We start from the raw sequence: 26,935 nt of genomic DNA, 5'->3' as shown, positions 1-26,935 counted from the left end.
CATCTTTATGAACCACTTCAATTAGTGATCATACCAGAGTGAAAAGTGTGCAATGGGAGTCAGAGAAAGAGTACAGATAAGGGTTGGGTCAGATAGGGACTGGGAAAACAGAACTTCCCTATTAGCAGGGAAAAATATGTTTGGGTGGGGGCAGGAAGGCTTATACTGGCTTTATTTTTTTAATGGCATAGAAGGCCTCTTGGACTTTGTAAGATAGCTCTTACAAAACATTTTGATGGATTGAGTGCAAAAAGTGAATCAAACATATGGATTAAATTTTCATTATAATACAGATGGGTTTTTTTTATTATTAAATTAACTAAAATGTTTGGCAAAGTATATTTGGTTTTGGCCAAACCCAGGACATTTGAAAAATAGTTTTGAGATATTCAGTGAACTGAACACAAAGCCAGGTTTACCCATCCCTAGAGTTTGGAGAAATGAAATTTGGCTCATCAAGGCTTGATTCAGGGTCAAATATATTTGTGAGGAAAGAAAGTTTCTGAAACACCAAAATTGCCTACGTGCCTTAGGAGAGCAGTGGAAATGACCAATAGTTATTGAATAACGAAGCCTGTCCAGCGCTATAAAAGGCAGCAATCCAGTGACCTGAGGAAAAGGTGAGCTATTCCCCTCCTCCCTCACCAAGATATTAAGAACTGAACCAAAGCCAGCATATTCTGTGTTTGCAACTATGCTGTCTAGCCTAGAAAATTAGCACAAAGCAGCAAATGAATAGGAAATGCTCATTTGAGAGAAAGGTCATCACCGTAGCTGGATGGCTGACAAGACTTTTATTATCAGCATTAACCAGAAGAATTTAGAAAAGTAAAGGGGAATAACAGTATTGATGAAAGGTAAGGTCATAATGTTGAACATTTTTTTACAAGCATTAAGAACTTCATTTTACTTATTTGAAAAAAGAAATCCCAGAGGAATGCATGGAAATTTTTGGCACTCTAATGCCAGCCTATTTGAATATCTTTCCATCAACCCAGGGGTTACTGGAAAAATCTTTTTTTTTTTTTAATCCATCTATCAGCAACCCATCTGAACATGACTATACATGAAATTCCAAGTTTAGCAATCTTTCATTCCTGCACATGGCCATTGTGAAACTCCATTCTATCCACGGTAAAACTTGAGTTTTCTGCCAGTGTTTTGGGAGAACGGACTCCTCTGAAGAGTCAAGTATTCTGGGAAACTAAAGTTCTAAGTATCAAGCCCCACCATCAAGCCACTGAAAGTTTGTATTCAAACCACTTTGAGTCAAAGTATTTGTCGATCTATGATCCACTCCTCTGTATTCTCTCTCTTTTTTTTTTTTTAATGTTTTATTTATTTCTAGGAGAGAGAGACAGCGTGAGCAGGGGAGGGTCAGAGAGAGAGGGAGTCACGGACTGAAACAGGCTCCAGGCTCTGAGCTGGCAGTCAGCACAGAGCCCGACGCGGGGCTCGAACCCACGAACCGCGAGATCATGACCTAAGTGAAAGTCGGACGCTTAACTGACTAAGCCACCTAGGCGCCCCCTGTGTATTCTCAAATAAGGGACTATATTGTATTGCAAGAATGCTCTAAAGGTGGATGAGCCCACAGGGCTATTTGCTTTTCAGCTATATGATTTCAGCTTGCAACACTCTATTAATACTTGTATTGTCTTTGTAGAATGCATGAGATAAGAAAACAGAACCACTATAGATATTTAAAGCATAAAGGGAATTAATATAAGGATTCAGCACCTTATGCAAGCATTGGAAGGCTAGGTGGTGTGAGATCAGGAATACCACTGCTAGTATTTAATAACTCAGGAACTGAAGGCTTCATGGGAGACTGGTACCCATGACCTTAGCTAACTGTGGTAAGAGCAGGTGATTCTCAGGGGGTTATCTGGAAATTCTTGGGAAAACCATATGCTTGCCCATACTGTGGCTAGAAAATGGCCTCTCCTTTTCCACATTCCACATCTTGTGGGAGCACTGCTCTTTGGCAAAATCAAAACCTAAATCCTTCTAGTAACAGGAAACAGAGTTTCCAGACTTTCAGTGCTTGCACATAGGAGAGAGTTTGGAAGGAAGAAAATGATGTTGACTATCAACAGACATTACTGACCCATATGGTTTTCCTGCTTTTTTGCCTGTTGCTGAGCACCCTATCGCTTACTCACTGAGTTTGCCTTTGACATCCCACTCCATTCTTTTCCATATTTATTTTTGTGGTAGTTAACATGGTAAGAATTTATGGATAAGAATGTGCTAATAGCAGGGGACTTTAATAACCCACTTACAGCAATGGATAGATCATCTAAACAGAAAATCACTAAAGAAACAATGGACTTGAATGACACATTGGACCAGATGGATTTGACAGATATATTTAGAACTCTACATCCTGAGCCCATGGAATTCACTTTCTTCTCAAGTGCACATGGCACATTCTCCAAGATAGATCACATACTGGGACATAAGGCAGCCCTCAATAAATAAAAAAGAACTGAGATCATGCCATGCACACTTTCTGATCACAATGCTATGAAACTTGAAATCAATCACAGGAAAAACTCTGGAAAACCTCCAAAAACATGGAGGCTAAAGAACACCCTACTAAATAATGAATGTTCCAATCTGGCAATTAGAGAAGAAATTTAAAAATATAGGGAAACAAATGAAAATGAAAATACAACAATTCAAACTCTATGGGATGCAGGAAAGGCAGTCCTAAGAGGAAAGTACATTACACTCCAGGACTATTTCAAGAAATTAGAAAAAGCACAGGTACAAAATCTAACAGTGCACCTAAAGGAACTTGAAGGAGAGCAACAAGAGCACCCCACACCCAGTAGGAGAAGAGAAATAATAAAAATCAGCGCAGAAATAAACAATATAAAATCCAAAAAAACAGTTGAACAGATCAATGAAACCAAGAGTTGGGTTTTTGAAAAAATAAACAAAATTGGCAAACCTCTAGCCAGGCTTCTCAAAAAGAAAAGAGAGAGCAACCAAATAGATAAAATCATGAATGAAAAGGGACTTATTACAACCAACCCCTCAGAAATACAAGAAATTATCAAGGAATACTATGAAAAATTATATGCCAACAAACTGGACAACTTAGAAGAAATGGACAAATTCCTAAATACACACTCACTACCAAAATTCACATGTGAAGAGACAGAAAATCTGAACAGACCCATAACTAGTGAAGAAATTGAATCAGTGATCAAAAATCTCCCAACAAATAAGAGCCCTGGACCTGATGGCTTCCCTGGGGAATTCTACCAGACATTTTAAACAGAGTTAATACCCATTCTTCTCAAGCTATTCCAAAAAACAGAAATCGAAGGAAAACTTCCAGACTCATTTTATGAAGCCAGCATCACTTTGACAAAATACAGCATCCATTCTTAATAAAGACCCTTGAGAAAGTTGGGATAGAAGGAACTTACTTAAACATCATAAAAGCCATCTATGAGAAGCCCTCAGCTAACATCATCCTCATCATCCTCAATGGGGAAAAACTGAGAGCTTTCCCCCCTGAAATCAGGAACACGACAGGGATGTCCACTCTCACCCCTATTGTTTAACATAGTGCTGGAAGTCCTAGCATCAGCAATCAGACAACAAAAGAAAATAAAAGTCTTCAGAATTGGCAAAGAAGAAGTCAAACTTTCACTTTTTGCAGACGACATAGAAAACCCAATAGATTTCACCAGAAGCCTACTAGAACTGATCCATGAATTCAGCAAAGTTGCAGGGTACAAAATAAACGTACAGAAATCGGTTGCATTTTTATACACCAACAATGAAGCAACAGAAAGAGAATTCAAGAAATTGATCCCATTCACAATTGCACAAAAAAACATAAAATACCTAGGCACAAACCTAACCAAAGATTGGGAGACCTGTATGATGAAAACTATAGAAAACTTATAAAGGAAAATGAAGAAGACACAAAGAAATGGAAAACATTCCATACTCATGGATCGGAAGAATAAACATTGTTAAAACGTCATTACTGCCCAAAGCAATCTACACATTCAATGCAATCCCAATCAAAATTGCACCAGCATTCTTCTCAAAGCTAGAACAAACTATCCTAAAATTTGTGTGGAACCACAAAAGACCCCGAATAGTAATATTTGGTAATAGAAAACCAAAACGGGAGGCATCACAACCCCGGACTTTAACCTCTACTACAAAGCTATAACCCTCAAGACAGCAGGGTATTAGCACAAAAACAGACAAATAGACCAATCAAATAGAATAGAGAACTCAGAATTGGACCCACAAATGTATTGCCAACTAATCTTTGACAAAGCAGGTAAGAGCATACAATGGAAAAATAACAGGTGCTGGGAGAACTGGACAGCAACATGCAGAAGAATGAAAGAAGAGATCATTTTCTCACACAATATACAGAAATCAACTCAAAATGGATAAAGAACCTGAATGTGAGATAGGAAACCATGAAACCCTAGAGGAGAAAGCAGGAAACACCCTCCTTTACCTCAACTGTAGCAATGTCTTACTTGACACATCCCCAAAGGCAAGGGAATCAAGAGCAAAAATAAAGTATTGGGACCTCAACAAGATAAAAACTTCTGCACTGCAAAGGAAATAATCAATAAAACTAATATGCAACCGACAGAATGAGAAAAGATAGTTGCAAATGACATCAGATAAAGGGCTAGTATCCAAAATCTATAAGGAACTCACAAAACTCCACACCTGAAAAACAAATAATCCAGTGAAGAAATGGGCAGAAGACATGAACAGACACTTCTCCAAAGAGGACATCCAGATAGCCAACAGACACATGAAAGGATGCTCAGCATCTCTCATCATCCGGGAAATACAAATCAAAACCACACTGAGATACCACCTGACGCTGGTCAGGGTAGCTAAAATGAGCAAATCAGGAAACTATAGATGCTGGTGAGAATGTGGAGAAATGGGCATCCTCCTACACTGTTGGTGGGAATGTAAATGGGTGCAGCCCCTCTGGAAAACAGTGTGGAGTTTCCTCAAAATATTAACAATAGAACTCCCCTATGACTCAGCAATAGCACTGCTAGGAATTTACCCAAGGGATACAGGAGTGCTGATGCATAGTGGCACATGTACCCCAGTGTTCATAGCAGTACTTTCAGCAATAACCAAATCATGGAAACAGCCTAAATGTCCATCAGCTGACGAATGAATCAAGAAGGTGTGGTTTACCTATACAATGGAATACTCCACGGCAATGAGAAAGAATGAAATATGGCCATGTGTAGCAACATGGATGGAACTAGAGGGTGTTATGCTGAGCGAAATAAGTCAGGCAGAGAAGGACAGACACCATATGTTTGCACATATAGGTGGATTAGGAGGAACTTAATGGAGGACCATGGGGGAGAAGAAGGGGAAAAGTAGTGGGGGAGAGGAAGAGAGGCAAACCATGAGAGACTCTTGAATGCTGAGAACAAACTGAGGGCTGAAGGGGGTGGGGGAGAGGGGAAGGGGGGTGATGGGCATGGAGGAGAGCACTTGTTGGGATGAGCACTGGGTGTTATATGGAAACCAACTTGACAATAACTTATTTAAGAAAAAGAAAGAAAGAAAGAAAGGAAGGAAGGAAGGAAGGAAGAAAAGAAAGGAAGGAAGGAAGAAAAGGAAGGAAGGAAGGAAGGAAGGAAGGAAGGAAGAAAGAAAGAAAGAAAGAAAGAAAGAAAGAAAGAAAGAAAGAAAGAAAGAAAGAAAGAAAGAAAGCCTTACATGAATACATGAACCTTCACTATACAGACTGTCCTCCAAATGTTTTCTAGTGGGATGTGGTTATTGCAATTATTATAAGGATTATCTAATATTTACATAGCATGTTACTTTTTCCCAAATGCTGCCATAAATCTCTCACTTAAGGATCAACTTCTGGGTCCTCAAAATTAAAGGATACAGTTTTCAAAAAGTGCCCAGGCTACTTACCAGGCTAACTAAAATGATTATCATATGCCATGTTTTTATGGAGGCTTTGAACTCTCTATTAAGTCTTGGCAACTATAATGTGTCTAATTAGGTGTTACTTAAAGTTAACACAGTGACATGGTAGAGTCTCAAAAATACTTAAATGAATAAATAATCACAAACCTTTGTGCTAGAAACTCAGATCATCTTTTTTAAAAAGTCAGGTAGTAGAGTATGGAAGATCAAAGGGAGTAGGTAGTGTGAGAACACAGGAAGGCTGGGGTTGACTGCTGACTTGCCTCTATTTGTTTTCCTTAAGTGTCAGACTGGTCTGGGTGTGTTCCTGTGTCTAAGGGTGGAGAAGTAGTGGGTAGAGAGGTAAGAAAAGATCCTTTTACTTTATAATTAATGGGATAATTAAGCTTTTTTGAACATTTCTCTTGGAGATTTTAGGGCCAATGGGTTTAATATTGTGTGACTGAACTAGTGATTGGTTTCTACTGAGAATATTAAAATTAGTTTTTTCACAAACCTTTCTCTTTGACTCAAACACCAAAAGTTTGTCAACATCAACTTAGAGAAAGGGAACCAAACAAAATGTGCTTAGACTTCAAACTGAAATTTGAAAAGATACATAAGCGATCCTTTCCAATCACTTCATAGATCATTATCCCTTCCTTTTTCCTCTCTTCTGAAGTTCTCTTCTGAAATAACTAGATCTTTGTGTTCTGAAGCTTCTAAAATTTCTGGCATGATCCATATGACTTGATTCAGACCACAAGACAAATACCCTGCTGAGGCAAAATGAAAGCCACAAGTGTTTTCATTTGCTACTTCTGGTCACCTAGTCTTGTGACTTCTTTCTGAGAATAGTGTAGTTCCCAAATTTCTTTTTTTTTTAATATTTTTATTTCTAGGAGAGAGAGAGAGAGACAGCGCGAGCAGGGGAGGGTCAGAGAGAGAGGGAGATACAGACTCCGAAATAGGCTCCAGGCTCTGAGCTGGCAGTCAGCACAGAGCCCGATGCGGGGCTCGAACCCACGAACCGCGAGATCATGACCTAAGCGAAAGTCAGACGCTTAACCGACTAAGCCACCCAGGCGCCGCATAGTTCCCAAATTTCTTAATATCCTTTTGGAGAACCATGAGGACTGCTTCATTTACAATGTAATCCTATAGACAATGAGGGTATATTTCATAGCTTTAGACTTCTTCAGAGAAAATTAAGACTGTTATGAGGGCCTTAACAAAGATTTTTTAAGCTAATGATGGCTCTCTAATTAGGAAAGGGATGAAAAATAACATTTGGGAAGTTCTCCGGGGCTGTTTTTCATAATTTTTTTATTTGTTTCCTGTGACAGCTGTAACAAATCACCACAGTGCTGGTGGCTTTAAACAATGCAAATTTACTCTCTTACAGTTTAGGAGATCAGATCACTGCAGATCCCCACTCCTGACACTGGGAAATCAACCTGACTCCTAGAATGGGATAGGAACATCGAACTGTGGAGAAACCAGTGGTTTCAGACGACCTATCCTGCTTCTCTTTCAGAACTCAGTTGACTTTACTAGACTTTCTGTTTGAGTATTTTAATCTACATCTGCAAAAAAGTATTGGTGGATTTCTCTAACTGACATGATTATCCTCAATCTATAAACACAGATGTTAATACCCCACCATCCACAAAGTGGGCATTTTTGAGAATTTTAGCTCCAAAACTTGGATTTAAATAGTGCCTTATATCAAGTGTATTTAACTGAGAACCTTTGCTTCTGATCAAGATGAAGTACAAGAAAATGAATTTACCCCTACTCTTGAAACAACAAAAAATTAGACATAATATATGAACCAATGGCTTCTAAGACATAGGACATGAGGCAACAAAAAACAATGAACTCTGAGAAATAGTAAACAAGTTAAGTGAACCATAATCACCAACTTACTTCCTGGTCAGGGTTTCCAGGCTGAAGCACTGGGAGAAGATACCCAGGCAGAGCCTGACACTTTCCCTGAGTTGAGGTGACAGAGCTGGGAGTATGGGGGCACTATAGTTTGTAGGGCAGAATGCCAACAATGAAAGAGAAGTTCAGAAAGGGAATATGAGATCTGTAGAAGGACCCTCTTGAGTATTCATTTGAGCACTGATGCCATTAGATGGCAGGGAAAGAGCCAGACAAGATGACTAGAGGAAAAACAACTCAGAGCACATACGGAGCAGGGAATAGTACCTGTTGCGACTGGTCAAAAATGGAAAACCTCTTAATTGGATAGGCTACCATATTAGTTTTCTATTACTGCATAATAATTTACCACAAATTTAAAAGCCTGAAGATAATACCCATTTATTATTTCAGTTACATAGATCAAAAGCCCAGGCAGGTTTGACTGGGTTCTCTGCTGAGGGTATCATAAGGCCAAAATCAAGGTGTAGTTGGGCTGGGCGGTAATCTGGAGGCTCTGGGGAAGAATGTGTTTCTAAGTTCATTCTGTTGGCAGAACTTGGTTTGTTGTGGTTATAAGACTGAAGTCCCCATTTTCTTTCTGTCTGCTGACCAGGGATTGCTCTCAGTTCTTAAAGGCCACTCACTCATAGATACTTTCCACATGACCCCCTTACATTTTCAAGCCAGCAATGACACATCAAATCACTCATGTATTTAGAATATTTGACCTACTCTTCTGCAACCATCCAGAAATAAATATCTGCTTTTATTTTTTTAATGTTTATTTATTTTTGAGAAAGAGACAGAGCACAGCAGGGGAAGGGCAGAGGGAGAGGAAGATACAGAATATGAAGCAGGCTCCAGGCTCCAAGCTGTCAGCACAGAACCTGACATGGGGCTCAAACCCACAGACTGCAAGCTCATCTAGGTTAAATCTACCTGGACCATCATCTCTCCATCTTAAACTCAACTTATCACTAACAATTATACCTGCAAAATCTCTTTTCCCAAGTACTGCAGCATAATAATGGGAGTAACACCAGAGGTTAAAAACCTGGAGGCTGTCTGGATGCTCCTAAACAGAAGTACCCAGAAGGGTCTCACTTTAGTAGTGGGGTAAAAATAGCCCTCCATTAAGGGCTTCCCTGATCCAGATTAACAAAGTTTACAAGCAAGACTCAAAAGCACCAAACTGTTTTTAGATTACTTAATCATATCCCAGAACAAAACTCTAGAATACCTATGGGAACACAAAAATATATAGCATCCAAAAAGGTAAAAATCACAATGTCTGGAATTTAATTTAAAAAATTACCAGGCTTGCAAATCGGCAGGAATCTCTGACCTATAATGAAGAGATAAATTCAACAATCAAAACCAACTCATAACTGACAGCAATGATAGGACTATGGACAAAGACTTTATTATAGTTATTACATCTACATTCCATATTACCAAAATGCTACAGGGAAAATTGACCACACTAAGTAGAAATATGGAATATATATAATTTTAAAAGACACACAATGATCTTTTAGAGATCAAAAATACACTATGTGCAGTTAATGTCATTTTAGATATTGCAGAAGAAAATAACAGTGAATTGGAAAACAGCAATAGACACTATTCAAAATAAAACACACACACACACAAAGAATGAAAATAAACAATTAAACAAAACATTCACGAGATCCGGGCAATTTGAGAGTGCCCAACATATGTATAATTGGAATCCTCAAAGGGGAAAGGAACCAATTTATGAAATAATAGCTGACAGACTTCCAAATTTGTTGGAAACTATGAACCCACAGATCCAAGAAGTTCAACCAACCTCAATCACGAGTAATATGAAAAAAAACTACACCAATGCACATCACAAATTTCTCAAATACAATAATAAAAAGAAAATCTTAAAAGCAGCCACAAAAGAAGATCATAATATATACAGAAGAACAAGTATAAAACCATATTTCTCATCAAAAATAATGCAAATAAGAAAGATAATGCAGCAACATCTTTATGGTACTAAAAAAAATATTATCAAAAGAATTCTACATTCAGCAAAAATATCTGTTTCTTTAAAATATCCATTTAAAACAAAGATGAAATAAATATTTTTTTTAGATATACCACAGTTTAAAGGTTATAAGACTATCATGCTTACACAAAAATAAATGTTAAAAGAAATCTTTCAATCACAGGGAAAATGATAGCAAATAGAAGTATGTATCTATACAAAAGAATAAACACCAGAAATTGTAACTACATGCTAAGTAGTTATCATTTATTTCTTACAGGAATGTCTTTAAATAATAATTGGTCATTTAAAACAGGGAATGGTAACCTTTTTTTCTGGAAAAGGTCATAGAATACAGACTTTAGACACTGCAGGCCATACAGTTTTTGTGGTACTAGGCTCTGCAGTTGTGTCATGAAAGCACCCATTTAAAATGTATGTAAATGCACTGGTATGGCTGTGATGCAGTAAAACTTCATTTACGAAAACAGGTGGCAGGCTGGACCTTAGTTTGTCAATCTCTGAGTTAAAATAAAAATAATAATGATGCAGTGTGAGATTTATAATTCATAAAGGAATATGTGAAGCAGCACAATGTTACTTGAAGGTAGACTGTGCTCAGTTAACTATAAGTTCTTTGTGCTGAGTTAACTATTTAAGTGTTCAGTAAATGCTAAAGCAACTGTTTCCATATCAAAGCAAAGAATTAGAGTTAATACACAATCAAGAAAATAAAAGGGAATCATAAAAAGTATCTACTTCAAAAGAAAACAGTAAAAAGAAGAAAGAACAAAGAATAAATGGGATAAACATAAAATAAATAACAGAAAAATATAACACCCTGATTAAACTGTCAATGCTAATGATGCAAAAGGGAAAAACATGCAGGTTAAAAGGCTAACTTTAGTGGAAAGATGAAAACTATGAAAAGAACCAAGTGGTACACTAGACTAGAAACTAAGAGAACACTGTATGTTAACTATACTGCAACAAAAATAAAAGGATTTTTTAAAAAATGAAAATAAAACAAAAATATACTTCCCAGTTTACACTAAAAAGAAATTCCTTGGGTTGCCTGGATGGCTCAGTCAGTTAAGCATCCGACTTTGGCTCAGGTCATGATCTTGCAGTTTGTGAGTTTGAGGCACCACCACCCACACCCATCCCGCCCTTGTGGGGCTGTGTGCTGACAGCTCAGAGCCTGGAGCCTGCTTCCAATTCTCCCTCTCTCCCTCTCCCTCTCTCTCTGCCCTTTCCCCACTTGTGATCTGTCTCCTTATACCTCTCAAGTATAAATAATAAAAATTTTTTAAATTCCTTAATAATAATTGACTGCAAAAGAAAAATAATGGCAATATATTGTAGGGTTTGAAATATAAGCAGAAGTAAAATATATAACAACAGCACAAAAGACAGAGGAAGAAATGAAAGTATATTTATATTGTTCTTATATGTGAGGAAATAGGGTACCATTTAAAGGTAGATTTTGATCATTAAAGATGAATATGATAAACTTTAGAACAAACACACACACCAAAACAAAACAAAAGATATAGCTAATAAGCCAATGGTGGAGGCAGAAGAAGGAAAATAAAATTTATTCAATACAAAGTAAGGAGGACAAGACAAAAAGGAACAAAGGAAAAATGGAAAGTACAAAAAAATAAAAAATAAAACAAGTAACAACATGGTAAGTTTAAATCCAAACATATCAATAATTACCTTACATGTAAATGGTTGAAACTCCTGCTGTCCAGTACACTAACCACAGGCCATGTGGAGCTCTTTAAATTAGTTAAAAATTTACTAAAATAATCTATTTAGCCCTTCAGTCACACTAGCAATGCTTCAAGTGCTCAGTAGCCAACTGATTAATGACTAACATATTGGACAGATAATTTATAACATTTCCATCATCAGAGAAAAGTCTGCTGGAAAAGTCTAGTCTAAATAATTTCAATTTAAAGCAAAACTATGCAACTGAATAAAAAAGCAAGTGCTATCTCCCAAAAGAAAACTCACAGACACATAAGCACACATGTGTACATGTGTGTGGAAATGGGAAGAGTCAAAAGTTAAAGGTTGGAGAAAGATATATCATGTGAATACTAATCATAAGAAATTTGGAGTGATCCTATTAGTGTCAGACAAAGCAGACTTCTGAATAAGGCATACAACCAAGGATAAAGTGGAACATTCCAAAATGATATATGACTCATTTCACTTAACAATCTTCAATAACACTAAAGAAGACTTAACTAAAGATGTTTTTACCCAATATCAGAGATAGAAAACCCATGAAACACTGCACTAGACATATCCTCCTGTATGAAACAACATAAAAAGCTGAACAAAATATGTGAAACAGTGATCTTCAAGGCATTAGACATCAGGCAACAAAGGACAATAGTTACTGAAAGGCGGGAAACAAATGAGGTAAATCCTACAGTTACCTCATTGATAGGTCCTGGTGCAGAGATAGAGAGCACAGGTGGAACTTGATGGCTCCCTGAATTGAAGATCCAGCCCTGAATTGAAGATCCAGACCTGATGACCCAGGAAGATGAAAGCAGTTACACATTATAGGATGGAATGCCAGAGAAGAGAGTTATATGAAGAGAAAACTCCAGAGATCACAGGGCTATATATGTGTCAAAACAACAACAATAACAAAGAATCAAGTAGAATGGAGAGCACTGAAAATGGAATAATGAAGGTAAATATAAAATTAATTTTTCTTATTTTTAATTTAATTTAAATGGTAGATTTAAAACTAAGCACATCAATAATTACATTAAATATACACTATCTAAACACATCAGTAGACAGGCAGAGATTACCCAATTAGATTAAAATAAAAATAAGACCCAACTACATTCTAGCTACACAAAAAAATCACCTTTAAATGAACTTATCAATAAATTATAATTTGTCAACTATAAATTAATACCTAAAGTAAAAGTAAAAAAATGGAAATAGATTTGGCATGCAAACACCAACAAAAAGAAAGTAAGAAAAGCTATATTGATATCCAAAAAAAAAAAAAAAANCATTGGGGAACACGGGTGCCTTGGGTGGTTGGGTGTCTGACTCATCGTTTACACTCAGGTCATGATCTCAAGGTTTGTAAGATCGAGTCCTGCTTTGGGGTTCTCCTCTTTCTCTGCCCACCCCCCACTCATACTCTCTTTCTGAAAATAAAGAAATAAACTTTTAAAAAAAGAATGAGAAATATTACAGTGGATAAAGTATGACAATAAATAAAGATAAAAGAGTCAGTTCTCCACAGAGACATAACAATTCTAAATATGAAACTACCTAAGAACAGGATTTTAAATTAAAGGATAAATACACAAATCTACAGTGATGTCTGAAGTTTTACCCCTTGTCTTTCAATCATTGATAGGGAAAATGGATAGAAAATAAGATATAGAACAGCCTAGAAACATAACGAACACACTTGACCAGACATTTATAGATACTCCAACCAACAACAGCAGAATACACATTCTTCTCAAGTGCACATGAATATTCATCAAGATAAACCAATTCTGTGCCATAAAATAAACCTTAACAAATCCAAAAGAATAGAAACTACACCACATATTTTTTTGAACATACCAAAATTAAGCTAGGAATCAAAAACAGAATGGTATCTGGAAAATTCACAAATATTTAGAAATTAAACAACAACAACAACAAAAAAAGAAATTAAACAAGATACTCCTAAATAACACAGGAGTCAAACAAATCTTAAGAGAAAAATTTAAATATTCTGAAGTCAATGAAAGGGAAATACAACATCAAAATTAAAAACTTAAACATATATCTATCACACAATCCAGCTTTTCCATTCAGGTAAATACAAGTAACTATGAGAAAAGAAAAAAAAAATGGAAATAACATCTATGCAATAATTTTTACATGAATGTTCTTAAAATCTATATTTGTAATTGCCAAACATTGGAAACAACCCAAAAGTCTACTAACAGGTGGATAAATTTTGTTATATCCATACAATGTAATACTTGGATAAACAAATTTTGGTGTATTCATATAATGTAATACTGCCTCGAAGAGAATGGAACAAACTATTAATGCATACAACAATATGGGTGAATCCCAAAACTGTTATGCTAGGCAAAACAGAATTCATGTTATACAATTCTGTTTATGTAAGATTCTAGAAAATACTAACCAATCAAAAATGACAGAACAGTGATTATCTAGAGATAGGACACAGAGTGTGGAGGGGAGAGAGGGAGAGATTATAAAAGGACCCACTCCTAGGGGTGATGGCTATGTTTACTATCATGATTATAATGATAGTTCCATAAGTATATACATATGTCAAAATGTATCAAAATTGTGCACTTGAAAATACGTGCAGTTATTCTATGTCAACCTTGACAAAGGAGTTAGAAGTGAAAATTAATCAGGAAAATCGATATGACCTTGTAAAATTTCAGTTGACTTTAACTAGATTCCTTGCTGAACTTGGGACCTAAGCATAAGCAACTTCCATCCTCTACTCTATCCCTTCCTAGCATACATAAAAACAAGTAACAGGGAGTTTCATAAGAGCTGAATTTCATAAAATTTTGCTTGTATGTTTAGAGTTTAAATTGATGTTATCAGCTTCAAAAAATGTAGGGAAAAGCTTTAAGATAAATATAATTCAGAAGAATAACTCTCATCCCTAACCTTGACATTTAGCATCTTTCAGCCTGGTAACTGCTTCTCCCTCTGTACCATAATTACCAGCAAAGGCATCAAGTTTTCTCTTTTCCATTATGCCATAGGGAACATTATATATATATATTTACATACTTTATATACATATATATAAAATCCAAAAGATATTCATATATGTATACATACACATATATTACATATATATATAAACATATAAAATTGTCCTACCCACTATTAAGATGCTGTGTTACTTCATGATTAAGTAATTTTCACTTTTTATTCAGAATAAAAAGCTCAGCTTGGGCAGTTTTATCACTGCTTATCCCACATCTAGGAAAAAATCATATCATATTTGGCAGCAAGAATAGCCAGTAACCCATTTTAATGCCACAACAGGCCTTGCCTGCTAGGGAGCACACCCCTGCTTTAGAGGTGCTTAGGCTGCAAGAAATCCATACAGCACACTCACTCACTCAAATAAAACTGGAAATCAGGTCGTGAAAATTTAGACCAAAATGTATGATGTTGCAGCCCATCCACATCTGTTCAATCCTATTAGCATTCATGACCAATATATTAAACTGAATATTCTAATGATATTTGCCAGTACTGGTTTTGAGTTGATTTCCTCAAAGTATTAGCATTTTGTTTTTCTAATTTCAGAGAATATTAAGGACTGTTCTCTACTTAGCTAAAGACAAGGTTATGCTTCCTCCCAACACAAAGCAGCCCCTGTGGCCCTCCACCCACTGGAAATTCAGTTGCTAAGAAAATAATGCTTTTCAAAGCTTAGTGATGGAGTTCAGGCCTCGTGAGCATTTGGGCATTGCAACCCCACCTTTCACACAGAAGAATCCCTGGGGCCCTCATGCTTTTCAGCTTTCACTGTTGGATGGCCACCGAAATAGTTTGTGGTCAGTGGTCACACAATAATCCTTGACAAGTGGCTACTGCCATGTGGAATCTCAAGTCTCAAAGGTGCATTTCTGCTCTTTTGTTTATTGTTACTGCCTGAGCTTCATCCCAGGGTTTGTTGTAGCTATTGTTATTTTTTAAAGCGTCAGGAAGTTACCATTGTCTGTTTTTGGTTGAGTTTCTCTGGCCTGCTTTTTCTGTGTCCATGTTATTAACAGCACCAGGAAAACACTGTTTTTATTTATCCTCTCCTAAATGTCAGCTTCCCCTGGACCCTGGCTGCTTGGGTTAAGTGGAATTTTCCAGTACAAATGTCCCCCAGTTTCTCATTCTTGATTTGGCAGCTAATTGACCTGTCATCCTTCATTCTGCCTAAGTTATTTACAATGTCTGGAACATTTCTGAAAAGTAAAATAATGAGTCCGAAAGTCAACACATTTTAAAAGAAATTCTAAGCCGTCCTCTACATTTTCCCAGAAAGGTAGCATTGAAGTGATGTGATGGCAAGCTGTTGTTTCTACCCTTCTTAAATAAAGAATCCCTTCAGATGGGTGTCTTGGCCACAAAAACTGAGGCATCTTCTTCAAAATGCCCCCGTGAGTTCTCCTTTATGCTTTTCTTATTGGTATTAATAGAATCAACCAAAGAATCCTTGCTTCACATCTTATTAGGCATTTATACAATTCTGATTTGATAATATATTTGGCCAATCACGTCACAACTATCACTCTGCTGACATTGTACAACTGCCTTACCAGCCCTGGGGTGCCTATTTCCAGGACCCTTTTATGAGAGAAATAAATTTTTATCATGGTCTCTATATTAACATGTCTTAATCCCTGGCCCTAATCTCTGGAACTTGCGAATGTTACCTTGAGTGACAAAGCCTCTGCAGGTGTGCTGAAATCAAGGGTCTTGAGATGACAAGATGACTCTGGGTTGTCATGGTGGAGGTTAAGTGCCATCCCAAGTGTTTATAAAAGAAAGACAGAGGAAGAACAAACACACAGAGAAGAAGGCAGCTGAGGACAGGAGCAGAGATGGCAGTGATGTGGCCACAAGCTAAGGAATGCTGGAAGCCCCCAGAAGCTCAGACAAGGCACGGATACGACCCTGGAGACTCATGAAGGAATGTAGCCATGCCAACACTTTAGTTTTTGTCCAGAGAGACTCATTCCAGACTTAGGACCTCCGAGACTATGAGAAAATAAATTTCTTCTGTTGCAATCCAAAAAAAAAAAAAAAACCACCCCAAAATTTAAGGACTATCAGAGCAGGAGACACCTTTGGGCTTTTCTAAAATCTCCACTTCTTGTTAGGGATTCAGTGATGACATGTAGGGCAGCATCATTTTCTCACATAGGTCTCAGACTGAAATTGAGTCCCAGATACTTATAGAATCAGTGACCTCACTGTATTTCTCTGCTCCTGAAATAAGAAAGAAATGCAGTTTGGCCATCTCTGAGGACAGGGCTGAAGACACATTTATTAAGGGAGGCTACTCTGGGGGATATTAATTATCAGACATAGAGATAGCTCACATCCCTAACTTCCTTTTCCCTTCTAAACCACAAATCATCAGATCTGCCTTTCATTAATTTATCTAAAGTTTTCTTGACCCTATTTTTATTTTCAGTCTGCACAAACCCCTGACGTAACGAATCCGAGAACTGTGGTATAAGAGGTTTGATTGTGTTGCCTGTAGGAAAATAGAAATGGAGTGAAGGGGAGTCATTCAGGCAGAGTCACTGTGCCACAAGCCAGACCAAAAAGCTCCCTGAGCCTACCTGTGTACCCATGCCCCTCCTGTGATTACAGAACAGCTCATCATGTCCAGCCATGGTGGGCAGAAGAAAACAGAGCCAGCACCCTGCCAGTTGTATTTTCCATCAGAATTTAGAATTCACACTAAAGCTAGAGCTAATATGTTCAGCTGGGCTTTGCAGTCCCTTAACCTTTCCTTTGGTAGAAAGGACTATTGACATCTTTCTTGAAAAAATATTTACTACTACCTGTGAAGCTGCTTTGTGCTCCTTGGTGTTTAGGGTAAACCACTTGGGGGATTCAGTGGGTAAAAGGACAAAAATAGGCAGACAAACAAAAAGAAGTTTACAATAGATATAGGAGATGGGATAACTGTACAAACACATCAATAAATTAAGAAGAGGATTAAATATTTACAATAAATTCCGTAGATACACTGCCTTACAAGTGCTAAAGTTAAATGGATGGAGAGATGGATGAATAGATGGAGAATGGATACATGCATAAATAGATAGGTAGTCTCAGGAACTAGGAGAAAACTTAGAGAAATTCTATGACTTGCTTGTTCTTTTTTTTTCTTTTTAAAGCTTATTTATTTGAGAGAGAGAAAGAGCAGAGGAGGTACAGAGACAGAGACAGACAGACAGAGAGAGAGAAAGAATCCCAAGCAGGCTCTGTGCTGTCAGTGCAGAGCCTAATGTGGGGCCCGATCCTGGGAACTGTAAGATTATGACCTGAGTCAAAACCAAGAGTCAGGTGCTCAACCAAATGAGCCACCCTGGTGCCCCAAACTTGCATGTTGTCAATCTGGTACTACCAGTGAAGAGATAGACAATTCTCAATAGATTTGCTACAAGAGGAAAGCTCTTATTGGGACATATTTTTAAGAGAGTTAATCTAATATGGAGAAATAGGAAAAATACGACAAAAATAATTGCAATAAAAATAGAAAAGATGGAGGGAATAGGTTTGGAGTGAGTGTGTGTGTGAGAGGGAGAAGACAGGGAGGAAGGATTTGGAAGGAGAGGTTTCTGGTAATGATCTTGCACATTCGGCACAGTGTGGGCATTGGGAGTTTTCAAAGTTTTCCAGGTGATTCTAACATGCAGCCAAGTTGGAAAAACACTGACCCATATCACCCTACAAATGACCACAGAGTAAACTTTCAATTATTTTCATTTTATTGTTTCTTCAAAAAGATGTCACATTCTTTCCTTACCAATTATTGTTACATGTCATCTCTTTCATTTATTCTTTTAACAAATGACCTGTAATAGCCATAGGTCATTATTTTATTGCCCTAAGCCTCGGCCTTTAACTTGTAAGATGAAAACAATACTATACCTACTTGTAGCTTTGCTTAAAAGATTAAATGAGGCAACATTTATAAAGCATTTAGCACAGCACTTGGCACATAGAAAATGTACAATAACAGTGGCAGTTACTATTAATAACTCTCCTATTCTCCCACAGATGATTTGCTAAGTATACACTCTACCACTGAAAGCATCAGGCTAACCACTTCTGCATCTTTGCTTCGTTGCCCTCCTCCTAGGATCTACACTCCATTCCTCTCAGTCTAAGCCCTGCCGATCTGAAGTGCTACCTCTTTGAGATCCGTTTCGGTGATCCCCACATATACTTTGCCCTAAATAATACCTCCTGATTTTGGCATTCCTAATGATATTTTTTTCCTCAGTCTCAGGTGGTCTGGAACTGTCTCTCCACTTTACTATGCATGTTAAGCATTACCCCTGCAGTTATGTTATAAGTTCCTTGAAATTAGTATTTGGTTGTGTCATCATCACACATCTACGTAGGCAGAGTGCACTTATTGTATTGAACTGAAGTACCATTTGCATCTAAGAGACACCCAGTAGATGGCAAGCTCCATGAGGCCAGAGACCCTGTGTAGGGGTTTCAGCTAAATCTTTCCAGGACCTGGAATAACTAGGTGCTTATATTTGCTAGGGCTGCCATAAACAAGTAGCAAAGATGAAAAAACAGTAACTTAAAAAACATTTATTTTCTACATTTCTAAAGGCTAGAAGTCTGAGATCAAGGTGTTGGTAGGGGTAGTTTCTTCTGAGATTTCCATCTTTAGTTTGGAGGTAGCCTTCTCTGTTTGGGAAGAGCATGAGTTGGGGAGGGGAGAGATGAAGAGAGAGAATCCCAAGCAGGCTCTGTGCTGCCAGTGCAGAGCCCAACTCGGAGACCTGAGCCAAAATCAAGATTCAGATGCTTAACCAACTGAGCCACCCAGGTGCCCCTCAGTAACATTTGTTGAATGAAGAATGGCATCTGGTTCAGCATGTTATCACTACTCAATCCAGTATTACTGCTTAGTGCAGTCTACCATTTATTAAGCACTTATTATATTCCTATCTTAGGTGGTTGTGGTAGGAAGATGAGTAAGCTATAGTTTTTGCCTGAAGTGACTTAACACTCTAATGGAAGAAACCACCACACACTACTTCAATAAATGGAAAATAAACAAAGTTAAAAGTACATACAGGGGGACATGTAGGACAGAAGAGAAACATCTAGCCCAGGAGGGATTTCAAGGAAGGCTTCTTTAAGGCAATAACTTCTAAAGTGAGTTTTAAAAGATAAATGAGGACTTTATAGGAAAGAAAGACAAGAAGGAATTGATTTTAGTATAAGAGATTACACTGTCTACAGAGTAATAGATGGATTTAAGGCAGTGGTGGTATTAAAGACATGTAGAAGAATGCAGAGATAATTACAGTAGTTCAGGTGAAAGATGAAGAGGGTAGGCCAGTGGTAGTCAGGGCATGGAAATCAGAAGACATGAGAAATATTCAAAGAGTAAAATCTACAGGCCTTATAGGTTGACTGAATATGGAAGTGATAGAGAAGCAGAGGTATAGGAAACCTCAAAGGAAGGTGAGGTATTGAAGAATCTGTGTCTATGTTTTAAAACAACCACAATCAGCAACACAGGCAACTTGTGAGAAATGGAAATTCTTAGAGTCCAGCCTAGATCCCAGAATCAGAGTATGGTTGGGGAGAACCCCAGGAACCTGTTTTAACAAGCCCTCCAGGTGATTCTGACACCTGCTAAAAGGCAAAACTCTGAGGAAAAGAGATTTGTTCTTTTGTATCCAGGAAAAAAATTATCTCATCTTCGTTTCTTTCTAATAACTCTCATTGAATTATTCATGCCCTAGTGTTTGCTGAATATCCCAAAACCAATTAGTTGACGGAAGGGAGAATTTGTGGGGGTGTTTGGATTGTCTATATGTGTGCATATTGGGAAAAGGAGGGGGGGTAGTGCCCAAATACAAATGATCTCTATGCATCAAAAGATGTTCTGAAATCTGATTTCTCATTTATACCCTCAAATTTAATATATGACCTAGTTTAGGGGAAATATTTTCTAGTAAGGACACCAATCAAAAGGAAATATAAGCACATCATAGAAAAAAGTTCCAATTCAAGAAGCAAGATTTGGGAAGCACAGTTTTATTTTGTTTGCCCAATATGTTACTCATGCCTAATAAAAGAAAGGGTGCATTAAAATAATTGGTCACTATCTCAACAGATGGTTTAGTGGGACCCTATGGTGGAATCAATAATGGTGACCCCAATGCAATGACCTTTGGAGTTCACAATTCTGTTGTCTCACAGGTTATTTCCATCTGACTTAATAGAAAATGTTCAGGTACAGAACCAAATGGTTCGATTCCTAGAAAATCATTAGTAGTTAAGTAATTAAACAATCGTTCACTTATTAACTTTTCCAGGTACTCTGGTCACACCTGACAACACCAATATTGCTTGGTAATTATATAAATTATTCCTTTTCCCCATTTGGAAGTTATCCAAAAATATGTTTTCATGAAGATAACAGAGAGAGACAAAACCTTCAAAGCAGGGGTGCGGGGAGGTCTAGGGTGCTAAGTTCTCCCAAGGATGGGTGATAATTCAGAACATATGCTGTAAGCAAGCAGAATGGAATGGTGGAAACAAGGATTTGTTTAGTGTATTACTTGAAATTTTAACAAGCATGGACATTTCATAAATATAAATAATAAAGTTATCTTTTAAAAGTACAATTTAAAAAGAAAGAAAAGATCTGGGTGAAGAAAAAAGCACAGGTGTCAAAGAAAAAATGTTTTGGCTCAATTCCCGATTCTGCAAACTGCTAGTTGTATGATCTTGGGCATGCTACAAGATGAAGCCACCCTAGACTTCAGTGTTCTCATCTTTAAAAAAGAAATGCTTACCTCAAACGTTGCTGACACATTAAAAGAGCTAGTATATGTAGAGCACTTAGCACAATGCCTGTCAAGATGAAATCAGCTCAGATAAGAGTTCAAATCCAGTTCTTATATTACTACCTATATGTACTTATATGCACTTGGACCAAACATTTCACCCCTGTAAGACTGTTTGTTGGTTAGTTTTTAAGATACGTAAATGAGGACAAGATTGTCTATGATGTAAGACATTGGAGGACACTGAGTAGACACTTAACAAATGATGGCTATTTTACATTAGCTTTTCAGCATGGATTTTATCTTCTACATCAGTTTGCTTCCATTGTCTCTGTTACTTAAGTCTCAGTTCAGTCCTTGGTACTGTCCAGCCTACAGTGGGACTGGCAGACGACCTTCTTCACAAAGAAGAGATTTTTGTTTCATTTTGTGTGTTTGTGGAAAGGTCATCTTAACATATGTCTGTTTTTAGACTGTCCAGGAACCACAGTGTAGGGACCCCATAATCGGTGGGGGAAGAGGGCAGAAATATCTCAGACGTATTTATTTCCTTGATGTTTTCACATTTTTACTGACACAGCCGTCTATCTTATTAGAATGAATTCTTAGCCATCTGACTTTCATTGAAGGCTCATATTCAGTCAGGGACAAGCAATGAATCAATATGATCAGAAATGGATGAAAAGAATGTCATAAAAATACAAAACCCCAGAAGGTGATTAGATATAACTACATTATTTCATTGTTGTTTTACCTCTCCATGACGAAAACACAACATGAAAACTATGAAAAATAAAATGTCAAATGATACATGGAAAAGTACCTGCAATACGTATAGCAAAGTGTTAGTACCCCTAATATATGAAGAACACTTGTAAATCATTAATATGAAAAAGACTAGTATCCCAATAGGACAAAAAAAAAAACAACAAAAAAAAAACAGGCAAAGAATAGGAATAGAATGTTCACAAAAGAAGACACACAAAGAATGAATAAATGGATGAAAAATTATTGAGCTAGTAATAAATAACAGTAAATGAAAACTGAAATGTGAACAATTTAAAAAAAAAAACCCTTAAATTTCATCAGGTGATCAAAGGATTTATCAGTTGAGGATTCCTAGTGTTGACAGGGTACAAGAAAATGGTACTTTACAAAGTATTGATGGAACTTTTCAGAAGGGCAACGTGTATCTGGTATCACATATCAAAAGTTTTATGTACTGTAGGGGCACCTGGGTGGCTCAGTCAGTTAAGCATTCGACTTTTGATCTCTGCTCAGATCATGATCTCACAGTTCATGAGATTAAGCTCTACATCAGGCTCTGCGCTGACAATGAGGAGCCTGCTTAGAATTCTCTCTCCCTGCCCTGGCCCTCCTCTCAAAATCTATAAATATTAAAAATAAAATTTAGGGACATCTGGTGGCTCAGCCGGTTAAGCATCCCACTTTGGCTCAGGTCATGATCTCATGGAACATGGGTTCGAGCCCTGCGTCAGGCTCTGTGCTGACAGCTCAGAGCCTGGATCCTGCATCAGATTCTGCATCTCCCACTCTCTTTCTGCCCTACTCCCACTCAAAAATAAACATTAAAAATGTTTAATAAATAAATTAAATAACTAAATTAAAAATTTTAAAAATAAATGTTTAATGTGTATATCATTTGATCTATCAATCCAACTTTTAGGAATTTATCCTAAGATACATGGTCAAGATGTGTATAAAGACTGTTCGTTACATAACTGTTCATAATAGAAAAAACTTTCAAACATTCAAAATCTATTCATGTGATTTGTTAAAAATAAAAAATGGATCAGTGATTTTTTTCATACAAGATAAAAAATAGTTCTATTACATATATTATATATCTGTTGACATCATTATCTGTCCCCAGCAAAGGGAAATAAGTTAGCAATCCAAGCAGAGAAACAAGCTTGTGCAAAGACCCTTAAAGGGAGATGCTTCTAGCCCACATGAGGTTTTGTAACCAGCTCTATCTTTCTAGACCCCATGCTAAGTTAAAACTGGGAGTGGAACTCCTCCGGGGAGGGCCCCTATCAGTCTTGTTCACTGCCGTATGCCAAATACCCCAGCAGAGATAGCTGCTAAATTGAATTCATGACATTTCTATAAAAGTGTGTTAGTGAGGGTACACAGAAGGGTAAGTGGAAGGCTGCTTGCCGAATGTTACCAGTGATGAGCCCTAGGTTGAAGGATTTGACGTAATGCTTACTTTATAGCTTATCCTTTCATGTATTACTTGAAATTTTAATGATATGCATGAGTCAGATACATAATTAGAAGTAGCTAATCACGTTATTGTCATCTAAAAACTCCAACAACAAAGAAGAGATCTGGATGAAGAAAGAAGCACACCGCTGGCCATGGACTTCGATGAGTGTGATGTGCTTCAGGCAGCTGCAGCTTACTGTCAGCAGTTGCAAAGGCAGGTGGCATAATCAAGGGGTCAGCAAATGTGTTTGCCTGTATCTCAAAGAGGAGCCTCCCCAGCACTGGCATTGCAGGTCCCGCTGCCCTTCTTCCCCTTCTTCAACCAACTGGCAGCAGCTACCACTCATCCTTTAACACCTGACTCAAATCTCACCTCCCTTAGAAACATCTCCAGTTCTGGCACCTCCCCTCTTGGGCTATAAATGATCCATTTACTTGCATGTCTTATCCATTCATGTGAGCTCCTGCAAGCAGGAAGCATGTTTTATTCATCTGCTATTTTCAGGTCTAGCATCATCCTATACACAGCAAAAGCTCAACAAATGTGTGTCTACAAACCAGCAGATAGTACCTGATTTCTCCTGGGCTTTGTGATACACCTGCTACTGTGCCCAAAGAAATCTTCCACACCCCCAAGTTTTCTTGCAGCTGGCTTGGCCTGACCCCCTCTCAGCTGTGCCAGGCCTTCAGGAGATACTCATTCACATGGGGACATCCAGGTCTGAGGGATGGAGATGGTGTACCTCCCAAATATCATGAAGGCTTCAAGAGGCTGCCTTTCTGTGTCTTCTGACTCCTTCTATCCTCCTGTGTTCAAATCAAAATGAGAGAGGATACCAGTTTAAAGTCATGTATCCAGGCGCCAAAGCTTTCTGAAGAGATAGTACTCCTCCAATGTATGATTTACCCATGGGTGGAGAACATAAAGGCTCTTTCAGCACACTGATCCTCACCACCGCATAGGCACAACCTCACACATCAAAGTGCTCTGGGCAGCCCAGTAGTTACATAGTCTTCCTCTAAACTCCTTAGCCTAGGACCCCCATATGCGTTTATGCCAAGCAAGCAGGGGGCAGCTAAAGATATACATATGTCACCTGAACAAAGAGAAATGATGCAAACTGAGGAGTTATGTTGCCAGCAGATTGGCAACATTTTTATCTGATTTTGTGAGGTTTCTCCCCTAGGTTAAGCAGGAATGCAAACACTAAGGTGTTCCACCTGAGCTGAGCTTTTAAACTGTTGCTGGCTTGGAATGAGAACTATGGGAAATGATAATGTTTCCATTAATAAGAAACAGTGTTAGAACAGTGTCTTTTCTGCACTTCAAAAAAGCCTGACAGAGTTCAGAGGTGAGGTTCTCAAGAAGTATATGGGTGAACATTCAGCTTCCTGTTCATTCTCTTCCATGCCTAACAGGGCTTTTACAACTGGGAATACGGTTTATAGAAATAATCCAAAATATGGGACAGGGAGTGTTGCATTATTTATATAAGAAAGAAGGGGGGATGGGAAGAAGGAAAGGTGGAAGAAAAGGAGGGAAGACAGAAGAAAGAATCAACCTAGAAACCTTCCACTGTGGGATATTTAAATAGTTGATGGAATTCTATTGAAGATATTATCGTGCATTCATTAAAATCATTTGCAGAGTAGCAACAACATGCTTGCTATAAATGCTTGCTATATGACTTCTGGAGGAAATGCAGAACACTAGTATTATTATAACCACACATATTTGGGGAAGACAGGAAACTATATTATTAATACTACATATTATATATAATATATATTACATATGATATATATTATATATTATTACAACACACGTTTACATATACATGTTTATATGTACAAAATGAAATTAAATGGAGCTTATGCTTATTTTTATATCCTACCTTTGGTATATAATATTTTATTCATGAGCATTAAGTATTCTTTAAAAGCATGACTTTCAGTATCTGCATAGAAGTCTATCATGTGAACATCCCACAATTTATAAGCATGAGCCACACACAAAAACAGTGTTTTGCAGGTCAACATTACCAGCTATCAATAATTTCATATGCTGGGGTCCCTGAGTTGCTCAGTCGGTTAAGCATCCAACTTTGGCTCAGGTCTTGATCTGTTCATGAGTTTGAGCCCCTCATCGGGAGCTGATCTGACAGCTGGAGCCTGAAGCCTGCTTCATATTTTATGTCTCCCTCTCTCTCTACCCTTCCCCCTCTCACACTCTTTCTCTTTCTCTCTCTCTTTCTCAAAACTAAACATTAAAGAATTTTTAAATAAATAATTTCATATGCTTCAACTCAGTACATTTGACCCTTAAACAACATGAGGGTTAGGGACTTTGACCCCCTGCACAGTCAGAAATCCATGTACAACTCTGACTACCGAAAACCTTAACTACTAATAGCCTTCTATTGACTAGAAGCCTTAATGATAACACGGTTGATTGACATGTTTTTTATGTTATATGCATTATACACTATATTCTTACAATAAAGTAAGAAGAGAAGAGAGGATGTTAAGAAAATCATAAGGAAAGTACATTTATAGTACTGTATTGATTGAAAGTATCTGCATATGAGTGAACCCACATAATGCTAGCCCATGTTTTTCAAAGATCAACTGAATTTATCTAATTACCATTGGGGGCACTTGAGTTAAGTTAATTACTCATAGTGGAATCAGTTTAAACAAATATTTAATGCACCTATTGCTATTTGGATAAAATTTTTATTAGAAGAATTTGTAGATAAAAACATTTTTTAGGTTCCCCAAATATTTTTCCATATTGCCCTTCGAGAACTTGTACCAATCCACATTCCCATAGCAGTCCTTGTCAATCTGTTTTTATTGCACTCCAAATGCAAGAAGCTCCTTATAGTTTCTTTTTAACACATAATACTCTAGAACAAATTGCCATGTTTCCTTTCTTTCCATTTAAGATAATTATCTCCCCAGAATAGCTGTGAACAATTTATTTCATCAAAGCTTGTTGGTGTGGAGACAAAAGGTTTCCTGTTGAAACCCTCTCTCTGGGAAGATCCAAATTAGAAATCAATTCTGAAGTCTGGAATGGGGAATATAGGGATAGGTTCTGGTGCAAGGTAAACACAGCAACAGGCAGAAACAGGGAGTTGGAAATTCCAGAGTAAAACACAGAATTCTCAAGGTTAGAATCTAG

The sequence above is a fragment of the Crocuta crocuta genome, unplaced genomic scaffold (genome assembly GCF_008692635.1).
Source record: "Crocuta crocuta isolate KB4526 unplaced genomic scaffold, BGI_CrCroc_1.0 scaffold383, whole genome shotgun sequence".
Classification (NCBI taxonomy): Eukaryota; Metazoa; Chordata; class Mammalia; order Carnivora; family Hyaenidae; genus Crocuta; species Crocuta crocuta.
The sequence above is the reverse complement of the archived record's forward strand: the minus strand, read 5'-3'. Positions refer to the sequence as shown.